This window comes from Triturus cristatus, chromosome 8 (genome assembly GCF_964204655.1).
Source record: "Triturus cristatus chromosome 8, aTriCri1.1, whole genome shotgun sequence".
In the NCBI taxonomy this organism is placed as follows: domain Eukaryota; kingdom Metazoa; phylum Chordata; class Amphibia; order Caudata; family Salamandridae; genus Triturus; species Triturus cristatus.
This window is the reverse complement of record NC_140591.1, coordinates 1645753629-1645777590: the sequence shown is the minus strand read 5'-3', so window position 1 is coordinate 1645777590 and position 23962 is coordinate 1645753629. Positions and strand designations below refer to the sequence as shown.

The window sequence follows — 23962 nt, the reverse complement described above, 5'->3', positions numbered from 1 at the left end:
TCAATCCGTAAATTGCTTTTTATCAGAGAAGGCAATTGCAGTTCTAGCCCTACTGCTGCTCTCTGCACTACTATTGAGACGAGGCTTTTTTCCAATGGTGGCAAGTCCAGCTCTTTTCAGGTGAGGTATCTAGCCTCATCTACCCCCTTCCACCAGGGTAATGATAGAGGAGCAGATAGTCTGAGGCTGAAGCTTGGTTGTACAATTTCCGGTTTCACCATAGTTATTTCATAGCACTGCATAGACCTAGTGCAAATTGAAGTATGTTTGGGGTCAGAAACTGGTATCATAATCAGAACCAGTCACACAAGGCAGCATCAACCCCTTCACTGTAGGAATGTTGGTGTGGACCCTTGGGCCAGAGTGAGAATCGCAAGACAGGCATTGGTAGGTGCCTGAGAATGGGTGCCCAGGGGTCAGTTGGTGCAGATGAAAAACTACCTGGCATAAGTTAAACTGAAAGACCAGGGATTCTCTGGGGGACCAAAAGGCATGTCAAAGCCAGCCAGTAGTATCTAGAAAATGAGCAGCATGGTCTGCATGAAGGCCACTGTTTGCTGCAGGGTGGATGATGGCCTAAGAAATTCGGGGCACGCCAGCCACATATGTGGGACAGGCATGGACTCAGAAGACACTGGACCTTCGAGTGAAAACATTGCAACTACTCACCAGACTTTGAGTGCTGGGATGAGCATGAGTCCCATTTAGCTTTCTTGTGCTTATGGCACTTTTCATCCTGGAAGTTGAAGTTCTAGGTATCCCTAATAATCCATCTCTGTAGCTCCCAAGTGCCGGACTACATTAGTAACTAGCTGAATGAACCTTGTAGAAGCACTAAGCCAGGACATGCTCTTGGGGACCTTACATCAGAAGACTCCCACCCCTCCAGAATGTGCTGTTTAAGGTCTCCCAGTCTCTTCTTAAGACAGTATATGAGAGCAACTCCTTCTTCATAGTGGGTGGTCTCTCATTACAATACAAGGAAAATACATTTAAAATTAGAAATGGGAGTGGGTCAGAGGGTTTTCTCATACTTTGCCAGCCTTGTTGAATGCCATTATTGCTTGACAGTACTGCTTCTGCTGAAAGGCTGCCGTACACCAATTCCACTTTTCATTATAAAATACAACTCCGTTACTCGTGATCTCCCCCCAAGATCAGTGACTTGTTTGATGTCTAGTTCTCAGAGAAGTCTTCATTCACCTGTAAAAATATCTGTGTGAGTTGATATTTATACAGCACAAACCGAGATGGGGTAAAGAAGAACACTGAACATCAATGAAGCATAGGGAGACGATTCAACAGTGTGTACATCAAGCTGGGTCTATACATTTGCATAGCACTGTACAAACAGGGCTGGTGGCACCTAGTGGGACAATCATTTTTGGCAAAACATGTCCCATGATCTCCTGCTCGGATTCTCTCACTACCACCAGGCAAAAGTGTTCCTCATCTCTCCAATCATAAGTTATTGCTAAAAACAGTGCCCCCCCCAAGCTCCCTGAGGTCAGTGCCCCCGTCCACTAGTCAACAAACAGTGTGGCCGCACCTGTCGCACTGCCTTAAAGCTGGACCTGTGTACAAATATGCATATCGCACAACAAATGCTTGCGCATTTTAGGCACATGCAGACTTAGGGCCTCTTTACATGTTCAGGTGTGATCAAGAACATTTATTACGTGTTTGTGGGGAATAGCTTGCATATTTTGGTGTTTAACACACCAATATCTGCATCATATGGTAACTGCTGAATGCTTTTCCCCAATTAAATTTCAAAAGGGTTTGACCTGCCGAATTTGAATAAAGGTTCAGTTATTTAGCATATCCGATAACTATTAGATGTGTTAAAAACCTTCCAACTCAGAATTCCAGCCTTTGCGTAAACAGAGGTTTACGCATGGGTTGGAATAAACTGACCCACTCGTAATCAGACCCTAAGTGTTTTGGAAACATTTAGACTAGCTTTGGTCAGTTTCCAAAACCAGGACTAGAATCCATATCTCCACGCCCCATAGTGTGCAATTTACTTAAACAAAATTTGAGCAGTACACTTATCATGCAAAAGAGAATTGCCTTTTCACTCTAACATGCTTTTATGTGCAGGTGCACCCATGAGACAGTAGCTGAATATCCGGCCCCATGCGGATGGTGGACATTTAGGGGTGATTATGATGGCAGGCAGATCGCCTTCGCCAGGCAGGCGGTGACGATCTGCCTGCCATCTTAACCCGATTTACCCCCGCCATATTATTATGGCGGGGGGATCGTGGCTGACGCAAAGTGCATCCGCCACTTTTCCAGCGTTGGCAATCGTTACGGTTGACGGCCGGACGGAATTGGGTCTCAATATGGTGGCGGTGCCTAGCAGACACTGACATCCATATTAGGTTTCAGGGTGTCACGGGCCTTTCCATGGCAGCTTTGCCGCCATGGAAAGGTGGCAGGGAATGGCTTTGGGGGCCCGTTGCAGGCCCCAGGTGGGTGCGAGGGTAGGGGGATGCACATGGGGGTACCTATAGTACCCCCTTCGTTGCCATGCACAAAGTGGCAGGCACCGCGCAGTGCCTGCCACGTTGTGCATGGAAATGCACAACATGCCTTTTCACCATTGCGGCGGGTGCTGCTTACAGCAGCACCCGCGGCAATGTTGGAAATGCGGAATGCGACCGCCAAGGTGGCGGTCGCATCCTAATTTGCGGTGCGGGACCACTGCACATATGGCGGTCGGTCCCAGCACCGCGAGGATGGTGGGCGGACTGAAGTCCACCTGCCATCCATCCTAATCAGCCTCTAGGTATCTGTGGAAGATAGAATGAAGGGTACCAAGGCCTCTGTAGGGCACCCACCATGAAGGACTGCATTCAAAAGCCATATGTCCTTTGTGAGAAGGGTCCTGGCTCCTTCAGGAATGAAAATGTGTAAGTTTTTTATTTAAAAAAAATGGGAATTGACAACAGAGAAGAGCTGAATGTCACAGCCCCTCTAACATTTGTGGGTACTACAAAATCTAAGATCATTATTTAATTAAATGTGCAGATTTGCATTTGTCTGCCCTGCACACTTTACCTGAAGGCGAGGCAATATTGTCTAATGAAGGCATGTGCCACATTTAACCACACATGAAATCTGACTATATGAAGACTCACCCAACCTCATCAACCATAGGCAGACACCCTCACCCCCTGCCCCCATATACTTTTGTTCCTTCTCTGCAATGTGATTGAACTCAGGATCGGAATCCATGTAGTGAATGTCACATTCTGGGGCTTGTGATTGGTTTACCCCGTATCAGCTAGATGGTGCAGTACTAAGCAGAGACGTGGAAGTGATGCCTCCTGTCTCAGCCTTTACCTATCTACACCACAGCCTCATGTTATAAACATCTAGAAACACTCTGCTGAACCGTACCATCCATTGGTTCCCTTATCCTAACCCTACCGGTTTACCTCTGGTAGCCATCTGCTCTGCTACTCACCTTGACTTGCTACTTCTCCTACCACTTCTCTACACTTGCACACCATCTGCCCCCCACTCTCCCTTGTCTCCCTGCGTACCTCTTATTTTTAATTGCAACTCTCTATGACCCCCTTCCCTTGCCCAATCTGATTTGTATTGCATACGCCTCTTTTCTATAGCACTTTGTGACTTTGCATCTAGGTTCACTTTATACACACACAAAAGGTACCACAGATTTAAAGGGACCAGTGAACTGGATGCCCTCACCCACCTGTACTCCTCCATTTGACATGAAATTCATGGCTTTAGCATTTGCAGCCAGCTCCAAGCAGGTGGTGTTTCCCCAGCCCAAGGACTTAATTTCTAGGAGCTGCTCAGCACGCCCTTCATCCTTTCTGCAGCACTCTGAGAAAACACCTAAAATCACCATAAAGAACATTACAAACTGGGAAAGTAGACAGGCCTGTCCAAATAACAGTTATCAGTGCTAGGGTTTGGAAACATCATGCATGAGGAGGCAAATATAATAACAATATGTAAAAAATGAAACAACAACCCTAACAACAAACCCAATCTAGAATAGACCCACAGACATCCAAAACACCTAAAGGATGCCTTAAACTCAACAGAACACACACTGTCACCCTATATTTTAATTCACTAAGATGATCTTTTACAATAGATATGGCATGATGGTGCTAAGGTTTTTCACACTGCAGACTTCGAAAGAGTTAACATGTTTGCAGCTTCTGATACCCAAATGGTGGTGGGACTAAAGGAGGGATACTCGTGCAACCCTTAATGCCTCATCCAACCATCACATTTGGATGTCTACCAATAAAATTTCCCGCACCATTTATAAACAGACATAGTCATTTCTTTTCCCTTTGCCCTTTAAATGGCCAGAAATTAAAGGAGCTCTAAGATCTACCACAACTAAACCTGAAACTCTGGGAGTGTGTCTACTTGCTGAGCTAGCTTTTTAGGGTTTGGCACACAACTGTCACTGGTGAGGTATCACAGCACTCTTACGTGTCTGGGTGATGGTCACCCAGCACAAACAAGAGTGGTGTAAAGGGCCAGTGTGTGAAAGGTGTCCTAAAGGAAGAGTTGTGCATGAAGACCGGAGATGACACATACATAGCTTGAAACTGGATACTCCTTAGTGGTGGAATTAGTGTTGATTTAGTGTTGATGAGTGAGGTCTTTTTCATGAAGTCTGCGATATTGCTGATATTTAGTTTGTGTTACACTAAACAAGGGAACCAAAGGCTATACCAGGGACCAAGGGTGACGTTTAGTTATTAAGGAACAAGGGGTCCCTTACCATAAAGATACACGTTATTATCTATCGAAAACAAAATAATTTCTATAGCAGCCCGGAATGGGGTCATATACAAAGTAATTTTAATAAATGTTCCAAAAGATGACATCGGAAGAAAGGAGGAAACAGGAACAACGGTACAAATTGAATACATATAACACTCCGACATTTGCAGGAAGGTGCCATGATTATTCAATTAGCACCACAAAATGCTAAATATTCCCCATGCTACTTGTAGCTCAATAACACAAATGTTATAGTCATGGTGCTTTTCGGTCGACGATGTTTCGATCCCTCATTGAAATATGCAGATCATCATCAGGACTTAGACTATATGCCTGAAGAAAAAAATGCCTGTTGAGGGGGAATAGTCATGCTGTGATTACGAGCATACAACAATGTGTTGCTCCAAGCAGTGAGGAATTATCTCACAGTTGTAGAGCGGCAGCAATATGCGGCTCTGTAGTGGAAAGCGTACACTACAGATCCCATCATCGCATGACTCCACACATTGGCTGATCGTAAGCCATGATTTCCCGGCATCAGAAGTAACATCAGTGAAGTGTATCCTTTTCATACCGCGTTTTGCGAGAACTCTTGTGTTCAGGATCTGCATCTTCATACTGGCTGTGCCTTATTACACCTCCCGTACCCACAGAACTACGCTGGAACTAATTCTTGGGTGCACCCCCAACAGGCATATCGAGTGTAATGGATATTGAGTGAAGAATATCGAAGAAGCAGAATATCAATGTAAGTTATATCATAAAAAATATCGACATTTGTGTAAGGAAGAAATATCGAATTTGAAAATATCAATGTAAAACATATAGTTGTCAATAATATCGACTATTTAGTTCTTTTTTTGTTGTATAATGTTTAAAATAATTTTTATGTTAATACTAGTTATTTTCAAAGTAATCCCATAGAAAATAAGAACAATGACGTGCCTAGAATGATTACCACGTACAGTACCAACTTACATAGATTGAAGAAAGTTATGAAAGCACATTGGAGTCTATTAGATGCTGATCCCATTATTGGTAAACATCTAGGCCCGGCACCTAAAGTGACCTATAGGAAATTGAGGTCAATAAGGGATCTCTTGGTTCATAGCTCCCAACAGGCAGAGGCCCCGGATAACTGGTTAAGCAGCGGCAAAGGATATGTGACCTACAATGCCTGCAAGGCTTGCAGGAACAGCAAAAGTCGCAAGACATATAATACAGATTTAGGAAGGACAAAAACAATCATGAAACGTATCACTTGTACAAGTGATTTTGTCATTTATGTCCTAGAATGTCCGTGCGGATATTGGTACGTAGGCAGTGCTGAAAGTCTGCATTTTACTGCATTTGCGGGCAATAACGAATAAAGATTTCCCACAGCTAAAGATATATAATTGAACTCAATATGAAAAACGCGAATGAATTAACAGTTGGAAAGTGTTAGCGACCCACATAGGAGTATAAATTAATTTTGGGACTCTGAGGCAAAGGCCTCCTTTCAGTAAGATTTTAGCTCACAGTCACTGGTTTTAAGTAGGGAATGATCAACCAATCTGTCTGATGAGAATAGAAATAGGGAGATGTAACAAGGCTCTGTTATGGCACAGATTTCATGCCCTTCCTGAGAACTAAATAACATTATCTCATAATCAGGAATTTTCTTGTAGTGTTCTCTTCTACCGCACAAGGACACTTGGAGTGTCATTTCCTCTCCTTATATACTTTATATAACTTCACTCTTCTCACGTATTCACACACCAATCATACAATATATATAATTGGCATCATGAAATGCACTTTCCAGAGTGGAATTTATTAATCATTGAAAGCACAGAGTACGATAAATTTGATCAATGGTTTCTAATGATTTAAAAGGGCGATATGGTTACATAAACCACCATATGTATAATTTTAAATGGGTACAGTACCCGAGAGCGAATTTAGTCGTTATTTTGCGCACATACAGTGGCCCTGGCTACCGTAAGTAAAGTGTATATCATGATCATCCATTCAATGACCACTGTTCAGTTTGGAAGAAACAATTAATTTCAATTCAAATTTTAATTTTCTTCCTTGATTTTCTGAAAATGTCTTCCTTTGTTAAAATCAAGAACAGCAAAGTGGCAATTTGAGCAGACACTAGTTTGCCGAAGGTACTGATTAATGCAGTACATTGCTCTGGTAAATTACCTGTTAGCATTCACTGCAGTCCTATGATTCGTCAACTGAATTGAGGCGTAAACAGTGTGGCAAAATAGTGTGTGTTAACAAACATATACTAACATTTACATTGATAGGTGCAATCGAGTATTACCATCCGTGAATTGTTGAAAAAACTTTATCTACAAATGGGACGATGACACGAACAAAGAAATGGTGCCACAACTGAGAATTAAAGTGTCAAATACGCAGGATAATTGTTGCACATTAGTGCATATTGGTTATTTGTTTGTATATGTGAACCTTGTCTTTGTTTTTATCAGGAATCAAGGAGGAATATTATTTGTTAAATAATAATGAGCATCGTACGTAGTGTTTTCTCACTTTTTATGAACTTGAAAACGTATTTCCAAATTGAAAATGGCTAAACGCCGTAACGCGTTGTCTTGGTTTTTGTGCACAACATAGGATAGTGCAAAAGTCCCCTAGTGTGCCGCTTTATGTTTTTCTTCTGGAGTGCCGTAGGATATCACTTGGTGAAACTCCGACACCGTTGGAGGGTGAACTGCGGTAAGCAGCAACATAGAGCAATTACTAATTATTTTATATGCATAAATATTATTTTTAATGATAAAATATATTTTTGTAACCTTTTTCTTATTTTTAGGAGTAGGATGTTGGGTTTATAGGGGATAAGGGTGGGGAGTAATTGAAAATATATTTGTTTAAAGTAATATATTTTCGTATTTAAATAAATTTTATTTAGGAGCGGGATGTTGGGTTTATAGGGGATAAGGGTGGGGAGTAATTTTAAATGTATTTGTTTCAAGTAATATTTTTAATTTTTTTTGTAATTCATTAGTTAAAAAGCTTTACAGAATTTATAAAAAAAACTTTTTACTTTTTTATTTTAATTAATTAAAAGAATATATATTTTAAAATGTAGATCTTAATGTATAACATTTAGAACAAATTTTACTTTTGAATTATATTTATAAAAAAAGTTGAACATTTTAAAAAACAAAATCATTATTTACATTTTTTTTTAAATGTATTTATTATTATATAGAATTTTAGCAACATTTTGGATATTTTTGGAAATTAAAAAAAAATGGCGGTTATTTTCTTATGTCAATTTTTTTAATTCAAAATGCTTATGTATATTTTTTGATTTCACTATGGAATCTTTATGTTTCACTATCCAGCACGTTATCGGAGTTTAGTTAGTTTGGAGTTGGAATAGTAATGTATTCAGTTTTATCATGCAGCAATTTTTTTGAGTTTATTAGTTTAGAGTTTGAAAAGTAATTTTTAATGGTTTATTATACAGCACTTTCCCTGAGTTTAGTTAGTTTGCATACTGAATGACTCGGATCCGGAGTGTTTTCCATATGACTCAGATTGGGGGAGTCCGACAGAACAAGTATGATGCATTTGAATGCTTCCGGTTACGATTCGGTCGGACTCCTATTGACTTCAATGGGAGCCTGTGTACTGAATGCATACACAGGCTCGCAGTGACAAAAGGGGTGGTTGCGGATAATTGTGCATCCTGTGGTGGGCACCCCATGGTGCCTGCCACATTGTGCATGGTTGGGAAGAGGGGACCCATAGGTACCCCCACGGGCCCCTTTCAGAGGGCCCCGGTGCAGGGGTGCCTGCTACGGGCCCGTAAAGACCAATTCTGGAAGCCTTTTCGATCTGGGAAAGCCAAATCGGAAAAGCTGTCTGAATACTTTATCGTACTTGCTCGCTCAGAAAACCTAGTCCATAGAGCAGTACGAATCGGCTCCGGAAGGCTCAATCTCTCTGAATGCCTTCCAGAAACGATTCAGTCAGTGCTAAGGCATCGTACTTGGTCGTTTAGAACTGCAAACGATTCGGTCGGAAACAAGAGCTCCGGATTGGTTTAGGCTATTCCGAATCCGGAGCCCTTCCGTCCGAATGAGATCGGAATCAAGCCCATAATTTATTTATTTTAGAAGTTCACATTCAAAATATTTTTTGTTTAGCTTTATTTTCCATTTTGAGTAAGTAATTAAAAAAAATGTGTGCAAATTTTACTCCCGGGCGACACATTTTAATGCAAATCAAAAGACATTATAAAGTATAAAACATTTTAACATATATTTTGAATACACATTAATAATATTACAAATATCTTTTTTAATACATTTATAATTGTTTTAACAATTTTGCAAATTTGTACATTGTTATACAAACACAATTATGCCATACAATATCAAATACTGGTTATTATCATATAACAATATGAAACAGGACAGATTCGTAGTGGTTGCACTTTAATTTTCTTTCTTCCGTTGGTCCAGCCAACACGTGTTTCGTCGCCCGGGAGTACCCGCGACTTCCTCGGGGCTGGAAGAATAAGTACAAGAACTTGCTTGTGATGTATACATATCATTGAAAACATTAGAATAAAACCACAACGCCAGGATACTATACAAAAAAGACCAGCAGGGGCACGAGAGGAGGCTCGGGTAGAAGAAAAGACAGGTATGAGACTAAGATCATCAGACAAAAGGAACTAATGACGAGCCAATGCAAGAGAGTTCAGGTCAAAAATTTTAGTGACTTAATACTAACAAGTGATATGACCTCCTTACTTGAAAAGGGGATGTACTTTTGTCCAAAAAACTATGGTGATATTTGCAACTTAATAATAGACTTGTTCAAATTTGTAAGAAATTTAAAACCTAAAAAGTTTTTTGCAAGCATGCCCACAGTGAATAAAGCAGTTAAAACATACCCTAATTATGTTTTTTCTGATTTAACAACTATACAAGACATTAGGGATGTAGAACTACTTTTCTCAATAACTGATGATGATCGTGATCACATGTGTATTGAAGAACTACTTATGGATCATGAAATAGAAACAGAATATAGCCTCTCCAGTGGACTTAAGCGAAAATCTGGTTGGACACCTACATTAGCTAGTGATAATAATATCGATGTGTTTCACAAACTAGTAATTAGAGACCTGAATAAACAGCTGGAGTCCAAAACAAAATCGAAATGGCATAACAGAGACAACTTAACAGTGAACGGACGACAGGCCATACAAGAGCTAAAACATATGAAAAATATTACCATCAGGGAAGCGGACAAGGGAGGTAATATTGTGATCATGAGCACTCGAGAGATACAATCACAACTAGATGACCACACATGTTACACAAAACTCAAAGATAATCCTATTAACTCACTCACGATCAAAATCAACACACTTCTGGTTGAGTGGCATAACAAGGGATTAATTGACCAAGATAAATACTTATATCTAAAAGTTGACAGACCGAGATTTCCCTGCATCTATACCTTACCAAAGGTCCATAAAAACCAACAATTCCCACCGGGCCGACCTATTATCTCTAGCATAGGGGGACTGACAGAAAATCTGTCTCACTATGTAGATCTATTCTTACAACCACTAGTTAAAAATCTTTCCTCCTTTGTGCGAGATACCAAGCATGTCCTAAGCATACTTGCAGATGTAGTCTGGGAGGATGGTATGATCTTGGCCACATTAGATGTGACATCTCTCTACACATGTATTAGACAAGACCTAAGAATCAAAGCAACAGAGAAATTTCTAAATAGCAGACCAGCAAAACAATGGGAACATGTAGAGATGTTGCTGACGATGATTAGACTCATTCTCACAAATAACTTCTTCATATTTGAACAACAATGGTACAGACAGACCCAAGGAGTGGCTATGGGCTCCAGATTCTCTCCTTCGTATGCCAATGTTTTCATGGGTTGGTTTGAGGAGGAGTGGATCTGGGGCCCAAAGGGGACTAACTGGTGTAAATCTATTATCTATTGGCGAAGATACATTGACGACTGTATCATGATCTGGTCGGGTACAATGGATAACCTCAAACTGTTCTGTGACTTTCTGAATTCCAATGAGATTGGAATTCGGTTTACTTCTAACTTTAGTCACAAAGAAATCGAATTTCTGGATATAGTACTATACATTGAAAATAATCAAATTCATAGCAGACTACACCGTAAGCCCACCTTGTGTAATGCGTTGCTACATGCTGATAGTGCTCATCCCAGACATCAAAAAGAATCTATACTACACCGTAAGCCCACCTCGTGTAATGCGTTGCTACACGCTGATAGTGCTCATCCCAGACATCAAAAATAATCTATTCCCTATGGAGAACTAGTGAGGGCTAGAAGAAATTGTAGTGATGAAGCTAACTTCAAAACCTGTGTTTCATTGCCAGAGGGTATAATAGACTTACAATTGATAAGGCAGAAAACAGGATATTGACAACAAGTAGAGCTGATACACTGACAGACAAACCATCTACAACTAAACGACCACAGGTACTCAGAATGGTGACAGATTATAATGAGATATCCTCAGACCTAAGGAATAGTATGAAACGCCACTGGCATATACTAAGAGCTGATAAAAATATAGAAGGTCAGATAGCGGATATTCCTTTGATTGCCTACAGGAGGGGTTAAACTATTAGACCATTACTAAGTCCCAGCTATCCAAAATACAAACCTTTGGATAACTGGTTATCCCAGAGATGCATGGGTTTCCATAAGTATGGAAGCTGCAGGGTCTGTGACAGAGCCATGGACAAAAAGAAGGAATTTATAAATCCAATGGGCAGACGTTTCACAATCAGACAAATGATCAACTGCAATAGCAAATTTGTTGTATATCTGCTTTAATGTAAATGTAACAAATTTTACATAGGCAGTACGATCCGACCTCTAAAGGAACGGATTAGCGAACATGGACGAGCCATCAAATATAAAGATAACAGATATCCCACTGCAGTCCACATAAATGAATGTGATGCACAAGACACATATAAAACATTCACCTTCTGTGGGATTGAGAAGATTGAGACGGACCCCAGGGGGGCAACAAAGAGCTACAGCTGAGACGTAGAGAGGCAATGTGGATTATGAAAATGAGAGCAGTCGACCACGGCCTAAACTTGGATCATGAGCTACATTATTTTCTGGGGGTTGGAATATATTGATTTACTTCCGCTCTACATAGCGATGCCGTGAGTTAAGGAAGTCATCCATATAACAAAGTTGAAACCTGTATTATTCTTACTTAACTACTCATGATATAATAGTAGATCGTTTGTTTATTTAGATACCACCCTACATTTGACCAATATGAATGGACTTTTGATTGTAACTGTCTATGTTCTCTTAAGTTTACCAGATAACAAAAACTAATACCTATGTTCTTTTGTCCCGCTGTTTGTATGCATATATTCTCTGATATTTTATGCAGCTGTATGTTGACACATGTACTGTCATGGTATTCTTTCCACTGATCGCACGATTAAGCGATTAATATATAGTTATCCTCGCTTTATGAGGTATTCTGTATATCATGTTACATGTATTTCGTATATGGTGATTGCCCGATTTGGCGAAATTCAATTTGCTATTTTAGACTACGCTTCTGAAATAGAGTGATGACGTAGCACTATTTATATAAATAATAACGGTACGATGGTTTTGGTTATAGACACTTTTTCCTTCACTTTCGAAGACACCGCTTTTACCACTACAAATGCACCTCTTGCTATGGATATCATTATGCACGTTCTATTACCGTTCTATTCCCGTTTTCTATATAACCATTGGAACTCACCTAACATTGAATTGGTATGGGAGGTTATAGCATATGGCAATTAGAATTGGCACAAAAACGTTCCATTATCGAATATAATCTCATGAAGTTTTCGCACTCGTATCATTAGATAGAAATACTGTGTTTTATGAATTCCAACATGGCCACCATATTAAGAAAGGGATTGTTACTGATATCAGGGGTTAGCGGTATATGCCCCTTGCTTTGCCGCGGCCACAATGGAGACCGGGGATTGACGTGAACACACGCCGAAGCACGAAAGGTAGGGGGATGGGCTGTTGACTCTTGGACTTTATTTATGGATATACGATTTCAATTTGGATACTCTTAGTCCTATCTCTATTTACAGTGCCTTATACTGAACATGGATTTCACGGAAGTAACTACTGCAGCGATATTTTGTGAGTTTGCTTCTCGTTTTATGTAAGAATATTTGAGTATGCATTTGAGAGAAATACTAGGAGTGAACAGCGTCGTTTGTTGTGCCTTAGATATTTTGTTGAGGTTTACTCTTTGCGATGGGAATGCTCTTAGAGAACAGGAATGCTCTAGTATAACAGAAGATTTGATTCTATACATAGTTCAATGATCCAACTCATTCAGTTCTACTTATAGTACCTTCCTATATTAGGATACGATCAGCAAGGGTGCTTTTGTTTTCGACTACGTTTGATACAGGGGTCACGATTTATGATATCCTGTCCCTAATATCTGGTATGCAGGGCATAGTTTTAATGATTTTGATGATCCTGTAATTGAATATTACATCGGATCGCAGACACATAATACTTGTCCTTGGGGTTTAGCATGATGAGAAATCTCTTTACTAGCTTAACTGGTAGGGAATGGAAGGCGTATTTCATATCCCTCTCTCTTGACATCCATTATGATGCCACATTGGGATAGACTATATAGGAGCTTAGATCCAGTCGATTTATGCCAAACACTATTGTGATATGAGAGGTTACACACGACTTCTGCTATATGTTTGTGTTAATATAACGTGATGGATAAAATTGAGTCTTTTTCCTGATTTGTGCTTACAGATGCACACCTTACACCATAAATTGAAGTTTTCTGATATTTTGCTGGTGATATGCCATGGTAGATTTGGGTTTAGTCTTATCCTGAATCTTCCTTACAGATGCACAGGACACACCCTTTCCTGACGGACCTATCTTTTATTCCCTACCTGTCTGTCCGGGACGGAATTATAACCGGTCACAAGGTGGTTTTATTATTATTATAACTTCCTCTCTCACAAATGTTAAATATTTTCTTGGAGTAATATGTCACTCTTTTCTCCGTTATTGTTAGGTTGAACCATCATCACACCATATTCATTAGGTATGTGTAGTCCTGGTTCTCAGATGCACATGGACACTATTATAGTAATAATAATGCGCACCATCACCTGTTCTTACAATGATTCACTTCACAGCACTGGCTAAAGTTATAGATTAAGGCCACATGCACAAGTTCTTCATAATAACATAGACTCACTTCTATTATATATATTTTTTCCTCACACTCCACATCAGCAATTTTGATCTTTGCTAAAATGTATCCGCAAGCACCATGGTCCACTGGGACTCTTTATACCCAATCACTAAGTATGTGTTTTATACACCATATGGGTTCCACCTATGTTTTATTCTAATGTTTTCAATGATATGTATACATCACAAGCAAGTTCTTTTACTTATTCTTCCAGCCCTGAGGAAGTCGCAGGTACTCCCGGGTGACGAAACACGTGTTGGCTGGACAAACAGAAGAAAGAAAATTAAAGTGCAACCACTACGAATCTGTCCTGTTTCATATTGTTATACGATAATAATCAGTATTTGATATTGTATGTGTGCTCGTGTAAGGAATCTACATTGTGTGTGATCCCAAGGGATTATGAATTGGGAGGGACGGGTGACCCCTTTCCCCTTGAGCACCTACAGATAGACTTGCACAGACCAGATACCAGAAAGAGAAAGCGCCACTACCAACCAGGGACTTATCATCCATCCATTATTCACAATTATGCCATAGTAATATAAGTATATTTTTGATATTTTCCTTATATACTTTTTATGTTTTAGAATTTTACATTTATTTTAAAGAAAAAAAATAAACTCTAGTACATTTGTTTTTACATATGTTTTTAATAAAAAATTGGTTATTTAGTATATTAGATATTAATATGGTAAATAATTTACATATATATATTTCAAAATAATATTTTTGTGTAGGACATATTTTAGTTCTTAAATGTAATATTGTTTGCAGATTAAAAATATTGTTTTGCTTACTTTATATTTTGTAAATTAAATATATCACAATATAGATAGATCACAAATATATATTTGTGTTAATATAGTATTTAATATATATTTTACATTTTTTGTACAGCTTTTCTCATTTGTATATTATTTTTTCCTAAAATAAAAGTATATATTTAAGTCATTGGAATTATATTTTATAATTCTCCATTCTTATCTATGGGGAGATAACCTTTTTTAAATTTTTATTACACAGCCATTTCTTTTCCTTTTTTCTCACCTTTCTATTTATTTTGTTTTTAGATAATTTTGGAAGATTGAACCTCGCGGTTCGGAGCTGAGTTTAGATTGTTTTATTTTACTTTTTAATTTTAAGGTATTTTTAGGGCAGAGGAAACTAGTGATAGTGTAGTTAGAGTGGTTATAGGGTTAAATGTCAGTTTTTTGTGTAGTATGGTGTTGGTTTGGTAGTTTAGTGCTTGATGTGTTTGACATAGTTTTTAAAAGTAATACCGTGTTATATAGTGCTACTTATTTGATATTAAATTGTGTTATGTTATATTAAGGTGCCGATTCCGATCCGTAAAAAAAAATTTGCGTACGACTCGTATCCGTATATTTTTACGTACGAATTGTACAACTCCCGTACAACCGGTGAAGTACGATTCGTACGTGAAAAATACATACGAATCGGTTGGGGAAAAGGTGTACCAGAGGGAGCCGGACAGTTTTACGTACAAATCGTAAAACTGAAGTCCGAGCGCGCAAGTACGATCCGTACCGACCTTCCGAATACACAAGCGCATGGAAAACGCCCCATACGGAGCGAACGCAGTACCACTCGTATTCGGGTAAACTTGTGCCCGGGATATGAGTCGTACAGCCCCCCCTCCCCCCGCATATGTCAGCACCGTACCACCCCCATGTCCGCACTGTACCCCAGCCCCGTACGTGTACGCGCCGTACCCCACCACCGTACCCCAGCACCGTACTTGTACGTACCGTACCCCAGCACCGTACCCCAACACCGTACCCCAGCCCCGTACTTGGACGCACCGTACCCCAACACCGTACTTGCATGCACTGTACCCCAGAGCCGTACTTAGATGCACCGTACCCCAGCACCGTACCCCAGCCCCGTACTTGTACGCACCATACCCCAGCGCCGTACCCCAGCCCCGTACTTGTATGCACTGTACCCACGCCCTCAGAGCATGGGTACGGTCCGTACCACGCGTACCCCTAGTCACCACTACAATGGTGGTACAGACCGTACCCACGCTCTCAGGGCATGGGTATGGTCCGTACCACCCGTACCCCCATGGCACCACTAATATAGTGCTACGGACCGAACACACGCTATGTATGTGTGGGTACGGTCCGTACCACCATTGTAGTGGTGACGTAGGGGTACGCGTACACGTCCACTTCCGTTGTTGCGGTACGCAGGGATTGGTGGACACGCCCCCCAAAGTGACCAGACCCTGGAGGTAATGTATGTCCTCAATATTGTAGTTTTTTAATTGGGTAGGGGGTATGTTTCCTGCCCCTCATCCCCCCTTGACCCCTGGGTGTTGTCCTCACCTTCTGCGGCATGTGCGTCGGGTTTCGGTGCACCAGGTCGTAGGCTAAGATGGCCGGGATGACACGTAGGATGGGGTCCATGTCTGTCCGTCGCGTACCGGGGCTCCTTTTTTGCGTCGGACTCAGGTTTCCGGCTTTTTTTAGCTGGCGTAAAAAAATAGCTGTGCGGAATGACGTAGGGACGAATCGTACTTGCTGGTCTGTAAAACGCTGCCTGACTCCCTGCGGACGTCGCATACGCACTGTCCAGGATCAGAATATTAGATATTTTTTAGCGTGTGGGTGTTTTTTACGAATCGTACGAAAATGGTATTTCTGTACGATTCGTACATGCTGGTATGTAAGGTGGATTTCCCGGGTACGAGTCGGACGGAGAATACGCTCCGTACGACCATTCATACCCGGGTTTTACAGGATTGAAATCGGCACCTAAATGTTGTAATCAATGTGTGTAGGTTTGTATGTGTTCATGTGGGTGTTTTTTTTTTCTTAGGTTTCCGGTTTCGATTCACAATAGAGGTAAAGACGCGTTTTTGTTTCACAAAAAGAAAATGTAATTAGTTTCATTGGAACTAATTACCTTTTTACATTTCTTTTATTTTTCGGGTTTGTTGAAGCATTTTTTAAGCTATTTTTCGGGTTTTTGAGGGTTTCACTATTGATACGATTACATTGTTGGAGCCTTTTTTCTACAGCTGTATTTTTACTTTTTTGGGGGTATTCTTTTTATCATGGATTAGTATTGCGTTTTAAATCCTTTGGATTTGTTCATTTTTTAGGACAATCTACTGCTACAAAACTGTAAGTTATTTTTAATTATTATTTGTGGGAAATGTTTTTTGTTAACATTTATTTGGTTATTTATTTTTTATTTTAATAATTATTTTATGTCATATATTCTGATATAGATCTGTATTTATTAAATGACATCGTTATAATTATTAATTGAAAAATGAGTAAAGATATGTTGTTTAAAGGTTTTGTAATTGTTTTATAGTGTATGGTGCTTGCAATTTTGTTATTTTTAAAGTATAGATTTGGCTATTGTATCTAGGTATTCTAATCCTTTGGTGTTTGGGTAGAGTCTAGTTTTCTACTGTAGTTATTCGCACATTGTTCTTGTTTGTTTACTAAGTTTAGGACCTATTTTAGGGACTCATCAGGATGGTGGATGGACTGGAGTCCGTCCGCCATCCTGGTCATCCTGGTGTAAACCAGAACCCTCTGCCATGCATGCGGCGGTCCCGCACACTAGATCAGGATGCAACCGCCACCGTCGCAGTTGGATCCGGCATCTTAACATTGCGGCGGTTGCTGCTGAAAGCAGCACGCGCAGCAATGCGAAAATGCCATGCTGCGCATTTCACAGCACTACGTGGCAGGCACCACACGGTGCCTACCACGTAGTTGTGTGAAATGTAGGGGGGTACCATGGGTACCCCCAAGTGCACCCTGGCCTCCCCCAACACAAGGCGGGCCCGCAACGGGCCCCCAAACCCGATCCCCGCCAGCCTTTCCATATAGAAAGGCTGTCTCCAGCCTTCATGGTAATTTGGCGGATGATACCTGCTAGGCACCGCTGCCATTTTACCGTTGAAGACCGCTTCAGCAGGCAATCCGGAGGATTGCCTGTGGTGGTTCCGTGGTGGACAGTCTTTGCGACCACCACAGTCACGGTGAGATTCCCCCCGCAATCTTAATTTGGTGGGGGGAAACTCGCGGTCAGCGTACGGAAAAAACACCACCGCATGGCTGGTGGTGGCGGACCTTCCTCCATCACAATCGACCCCTTAGTTAGGAATTGTTCTAGCCTTAATTCTTGGTAACTTTGGGGTCTATTAGGATGGTGGTCGGATGGCCGCCGCCGAGCCGGCGGTGGTCATCCACCCGCGATCGCAACCTGAAACTGCCGGTCCTATTAGCTTGGCGGTGATGACTGCAGTGGTGAGATTTTCCGCCGTCACTTTTCCGCCCGTAGCAGTTTGCACGCTTGCCTGGCAGGCGGAGCTGGACCACTAAAATGGGGCCGGTGCAGGGCCAGGCTCCGCCGGCATGATTATAATGCCGGCAGTAGCCAGCCTTTTTGCGACGGGGGAACCACCATGGAAAGGCATGCGGAGAATGTCTCCGGGGGCCCATTGCGGGCCCCCAATGTATTTGGGGGGGTGTGGGTGCCCTGGGGGGGTACCCACTACATGTCCCTGTACCAGGTGGCAGGCACTGTGCAGTGCCTGCCACGCAGTGCAGGAATATACTGGACATGCTTTTTTGGACATCGCGGAGGTGTAGCTGGCAGCAGCAATCACTGCAATGTTAAATGCCGTGATCGTACCACCGTGGCCGTATTTCGACTATGGAGCATACTAATTGGACCGGCTGTTATGCCGCAGTCCTAGTGGGCAGTGTTTTCCTGCTACCATGGCGGTCGGAGTGATTTTCCGACCGCCATCCTAATAGACCCCTTTGTTCTTTTTTAATGGCTTGTATTAGTTTGTGGAGATTTAGTTGTACTTTTCCTATTGTGGCTTGGAAGGCATTATGCCATCCTTCCACTGCATTATTTGTTTTAACTTTTTGTGTTAGGGTGCTTTCATGGACATTCCAGCAGGGGATGTGGAACTTGGGGTGTCTTCAGTGCCCAAGATGTCTTCGAAGAAGTTAAGCAAGGGTGTTAATTTGGCTTTGTTGGCTTGGTAAAATGGACGTTCGATCAGTAAATTATAGTGGTTTGTTACTTTTGTTGTAGATACATAGGTCAGGGCTATTAGTTTTTTTGAATTTGGTAGGCAAAGTTGTTATTTGATGCATATTCTATGCTTAGTGTCGATTTTTGGAGATGTTTCCAAATATTTTGGTTGAAATAACTAGAGCATCCTTGTATTGCTGAATGTGGATATATTTTTAAAATTGCCTGAATAATTTCTTGCTCGAAAGCTATAAAAAAGAATTGTGGGAAGTCGTTTTCTGTTTGTTGTCTAATTATTGTTAATAATTCTATATAGGTTTTATTTTATTGGTAAGTAGGGCGTATATGAAAGGGATGATAGTTTCTTGATATTAACCACGGATAGTATAAAGTTAACAAAATGGTTTAAGACAGACTTTAAATGTCCCATCCATCATCCATGTTTCACATTGTTTTAATTTTTGGATGTTGGTGTTGGTAGCAAAGATGATAATTCTTTTTTCATGGCTATTGTTGTCATAAAAAATGACTTTTTCATCTTTGTGTATTACTGTGTATTTTGATAGAATCTCTATTTCTGAGAAAGTTTTGGAAGGGGGAGTGTTTGAGCAGTTGATCTTTTAGTTCTCGCTAGGAGGCGTTTTGGAAAATGGAAGGTAATTGCCCTTTTACATGTTCAGGAACAAGGGTTAGCACATTTTTAAAGATTTCTCTGCTATTTTTTTAGTTAGCTGGTGGTTGCTTCTTTGATGTTTTCTAGAACATCTCTACCATTTATTTCTGTGGCGTGGGGGGGTGGTTGTGTTCTCTAATATTAATTACAGTTGTTTCTATAGTTGTTGCTTTCCCATAGCAAGAATTGGAGTAGTATTTAGTACATTTTCAATGTGTTTTATTTTCTGCTATTTTGCTTGTGTATAACTGAAGCCCATGTAGCATAGTAGTAGTTTTCCTTTTTGTAAGGAAATTAACTTTGTCTCTTCTGTCATTTTCTTGGTGTATTTGTTATATATATATATATATATATATATATATATATATATATATATATATATATATATATATATATATATATGTAGTTATAGTTAGGACCTAGTTACCATAGGAAAATCGCAAAATTCTATTTGCAATAACTTTGGCGTCGTTAGATGAATCTTCATGAAATTTTCAAAACTAATTATTTGTTGATATCAGCTCCAATGTTAAAAGTTTGGCGGTGATTTGTCAAGGGGGGGCCAGTAAAAAGGGGGTCACAAGATGTGTTTTTTCCATGTTAATTTCCATAGGAAACTTTGGACAAGGCTACAGGTCGAACGGGTGAACGGAATTACCCAATATTTGGCAGGGAGCAGGGTCTTGGTCTAGAAAGCACGCTTTTGTTTATTTGGTGTAAATCCGTTCAGTAGTATTTGAGAAATATCGAAATTTACAGATATCGATATTTGGGAATTCTGCCATTTGATTGGCGTTATGAGCACGAGGTTGCTGCTTATTGGCTGCGAGCGGTGTGAGCGGTTGCAACTAGGAAGTGTTGGCTGCCATTTTGTGATTCAGTTGAAGCGAGTAAGTGGAAAAAAAGGGTGAAAAAAGTGGGAAACAGGAGGGTAGGAGCACTGTAACCTCTGTGGGGTGTTTAGGGTGTGCTATAGAGGGGGTGCGAAGCGAAGTATTCACCCCTACCGGTGTGAAAGTGGTGGGTTACGGAAATGAAGTGAGGTATTTCTTAGAGTCTGTTGTTGGTAAGGTGAGGTGGTGCGGGACTCGGGGATTATAGCGTGAGCCCAAACTGTGTGTCTTATGCTGTGAAGTCATGTGCCGTGGCCAGTGCTCTATATTTGTGGAAGTAGTGTCAGCATGTGTTTATACCTACTAGGACGAACTACTGACCCGTACTGGTGAGAAAGTCGTGGGTACGGAAAATATGTGATGTATTGTCTAGAGTCTCATGGAACTGGGAAGTGTTGGCCGCCATTTTGTGATTCCGTTGAAGCGGGTAAAAAAGGACAAAAATGTAGGAAAGAGGAGGGTAGGAGCACTATAACCTCTGTGGGGTGTTTAGGGTGTGCTATACAGGGGGTGCGAAGTGAACTACTCATACCTCCCGGTCTGAAAGTGCTAGGCTACGAAAATTAAGTGAGGTATTGCCTAGAGTCTGATGCTGCTAAGGTGAGCTGGTGTGGGACTCGGGGATTAAAGGGTGAGTCGAAATTGTTTGTCTTATGCTGTGAAGTCATGTGCTGTGGTCGCTGTACTACAGCTGTGGAAGTAGTGTTAGTATGTGTTTATAACTAATAGGACGATCTACTGACCCATACTAGTCAAAAAGTCCTGGGGTACCGAAAATATGTGAGGTAGTGTCTAGAGTCTCATGCTGGTAAGCTCAGCTGCTGCCGGACTCGGGATGAAAGCAAGAGCCCAAACTGTGTGTCATATGCTGTGAAGTCCTGTGCTCTGGCCGCTGTGCCACATCTGTCCAAGTAGTGTCAGCATGTAGTTATAGCTACTCGGAGGAACTTTTGTTTCGAACATTATAACTTGTGTATGGTGCTTAGGGGGTGTTATATAGGGAGTGTGAAGGTAAATTTGTGTGAATGAAAAGAATTTGGTATTTGGAAAGTAGAAAGCACTGACTCCTACGGGTCGGATGGTGCTGGGGACGTAAGCTGAGGTTCTGCTGGAGTTGGGGATAAAGCTGATAAACTACTTACCCCTATTGTGAACTTTTAACCTGCACGTGCCGTTAAATGTTCGATAAAATGTTGCAAAAGTATATAGTTAACCTGCAGGTGTCGTAGAATGTTCCAGAAAGTGTGGTGCTAAAATAGGTTGTACTTGTGACCTGTATGTGGCGCGGAATATTAAGTAGCTTTTTGTATGGAAAATTAAAAATTAGCCAATGGAGATAAGTTTTGGAATGTCGTTGAAGGAATTAAGTATTCTGATTTGTTCTTTACATGCGTTTATGTGTGGAGCGACAGAGAAATTGTGCCATTCCTGGTTTCATTCTTGATGAAGTCGGAGCTTTACATGTACTATGTGACAAAGAAAGAATTACATGCGTGTGTGACATTTGAAATCTGGATAACAACTACAAAGGTGAGTTAGAAATTGACAAGGTGTTTTATGTGTTCTGTACTAGTGATTAAGTATTTGAGGTGATGTTTTTAATTTTGAAAGTATTTTTTATTTCAAAGTAATATAGTTTTAGTAAAGTGTGGTGTTTGATATTGGTTATAAAATATGCATAAAATGTGAGCTGTTGTTAAATAAGTACTTTATATATGATTAGGAATTTTTCACAAAAAAGCAATGTAGTTTGTCATCTTTATAGGATTGTATGGTTTTGAAAATGAGGTACAGCTTTAATTTGGGTTTGTAATGTGTTCGGGGAGAAAACAAAATGTCGCACATTTGCAAATTAAACTTTTTGTGGAAATAGTGGGGTGGGGGTGGTAGTAGGAGATGTATGTGTTATTAAGTTAAAAGCGATAAAACGAAACCCAGAAATGTTATGTGGGCAGGTTGTGGTCTCATTTTTGACACTGAGAGGTAGATTTGAATGTAAGTCGACATATGATATTCTATTAGCAGAGGCGGACTGGCCCCCAGCTTTCATTTTGGCTGCTCCTAGAGGGGAGGAGATAATCCTCCCGTCCTTCGCGCACACGGTGCCAAGGGATCACGCTCAAAAGTTTGCGGAAGAGTGGGCCCAGGTGCTTGCTCCGGCTTTGTACCGTACCCAGGTTGGGTGGGATAAATTGTTGCAAAGCCATGAGATTCCTTTACGGTCTATGCCCCAGCCGCAACCCCAATATCCCATGCGCCGCGAAGCTAGATCTCACGTCGCGGAAATCCTTCAACAATTGGAATATCAAGGTGTTATTGAAACCTGTGTGTCACCGATGAATAATCCTTCATTCCCTGTAACTAAACCTAATGGGTCGTACCGCCTAGTTTTGGATTACCGGCATTTAAACTCTCTTTTTAAAAAAAAAAAATGTTATTGAGAATTTACTGGTGTCATACATAGATTTATAAAATACATAGTCTTATCAATCCTATAAGATCATGAAAAAAGCACAAAGTGAAATAAGCCGTAGCACGTACATATAATACATAACCAGGTTGAATATAAACAAAAGCAGTGGAATTTCGTCATTCATGATCAGAAAATAAAATAAAAGCTGCAGGGATTATGTACATGAGCTTCTCCAGCTGGCGAGTGGTGCCCATATATTCCTGCCCATTTCCCTTACTTTTTTTCTTTTTAGTTCGTATAAACAAGACTCAATATTGTGTATCCCGAGCAGCCTTGCCCTCCGCATTTGAAAGGTGGGGGGGAAGGATCTTTCCATCCTGCAGAGATAAGGATACGCAACACAGAGGCAGAGATAAAGACCAAGGCTTCCGCAGTGCTACACAGTTCGATTTTCCTATCTACACCTACTAACAGTAGTGTTGGGGATAGAACAATTCTACATTTTAACAGCCCCGCCAAAAAATTTGAAATTTCCCTTAATATCGTGGATAACTTATTGCACTGGTAGAACATGTGTATTAAATCCGCAGGGCCAGTCTGACACCTAGGGCACTGATCGTTCTCCACCACTCCCCACGCATACAGCTTCGCCGGAGTAAAATACAAGTTGAACAACGTTTTGTAATGCTGAGCCCGTAGGTCAGATGAGCGCAGTAGTTTCTTAATTAATGTAAGAGCTAAATCTAGATCCACATCGGGATCGCCTAATTTAGCTGCCAATGCGGATTCTGTTTTCTCCAAGTCGTCCTGAGTACCCGCCA

The 23962-nt window shown here is 40.8% G+C and overlaps 1 protein-coding gene across 2 annotated transcripts in view; it reads right to left on the bottom strand.

Annotated features, from left to right (window-relative positions):
* The window catches only part of LOC146808484 (transient receptor potential cation channel subfamily M member 2-like), a 790090-nt gene that overhangs the window by 649453 nt on the left and 116675 nt on the right, over positions 1-23962 (bottom strand). For both annotated transcript variants that reach the window (XR_014968000.1, XM_085623576.1), the window contains exon 3: positions 3728-3873. The gene's annotated coding sequence lies outside the window, so the exon portion shown is untranslated. The remainder of the gene's footprint in view (positions 1-3727; positions 3874-23962) is intronic.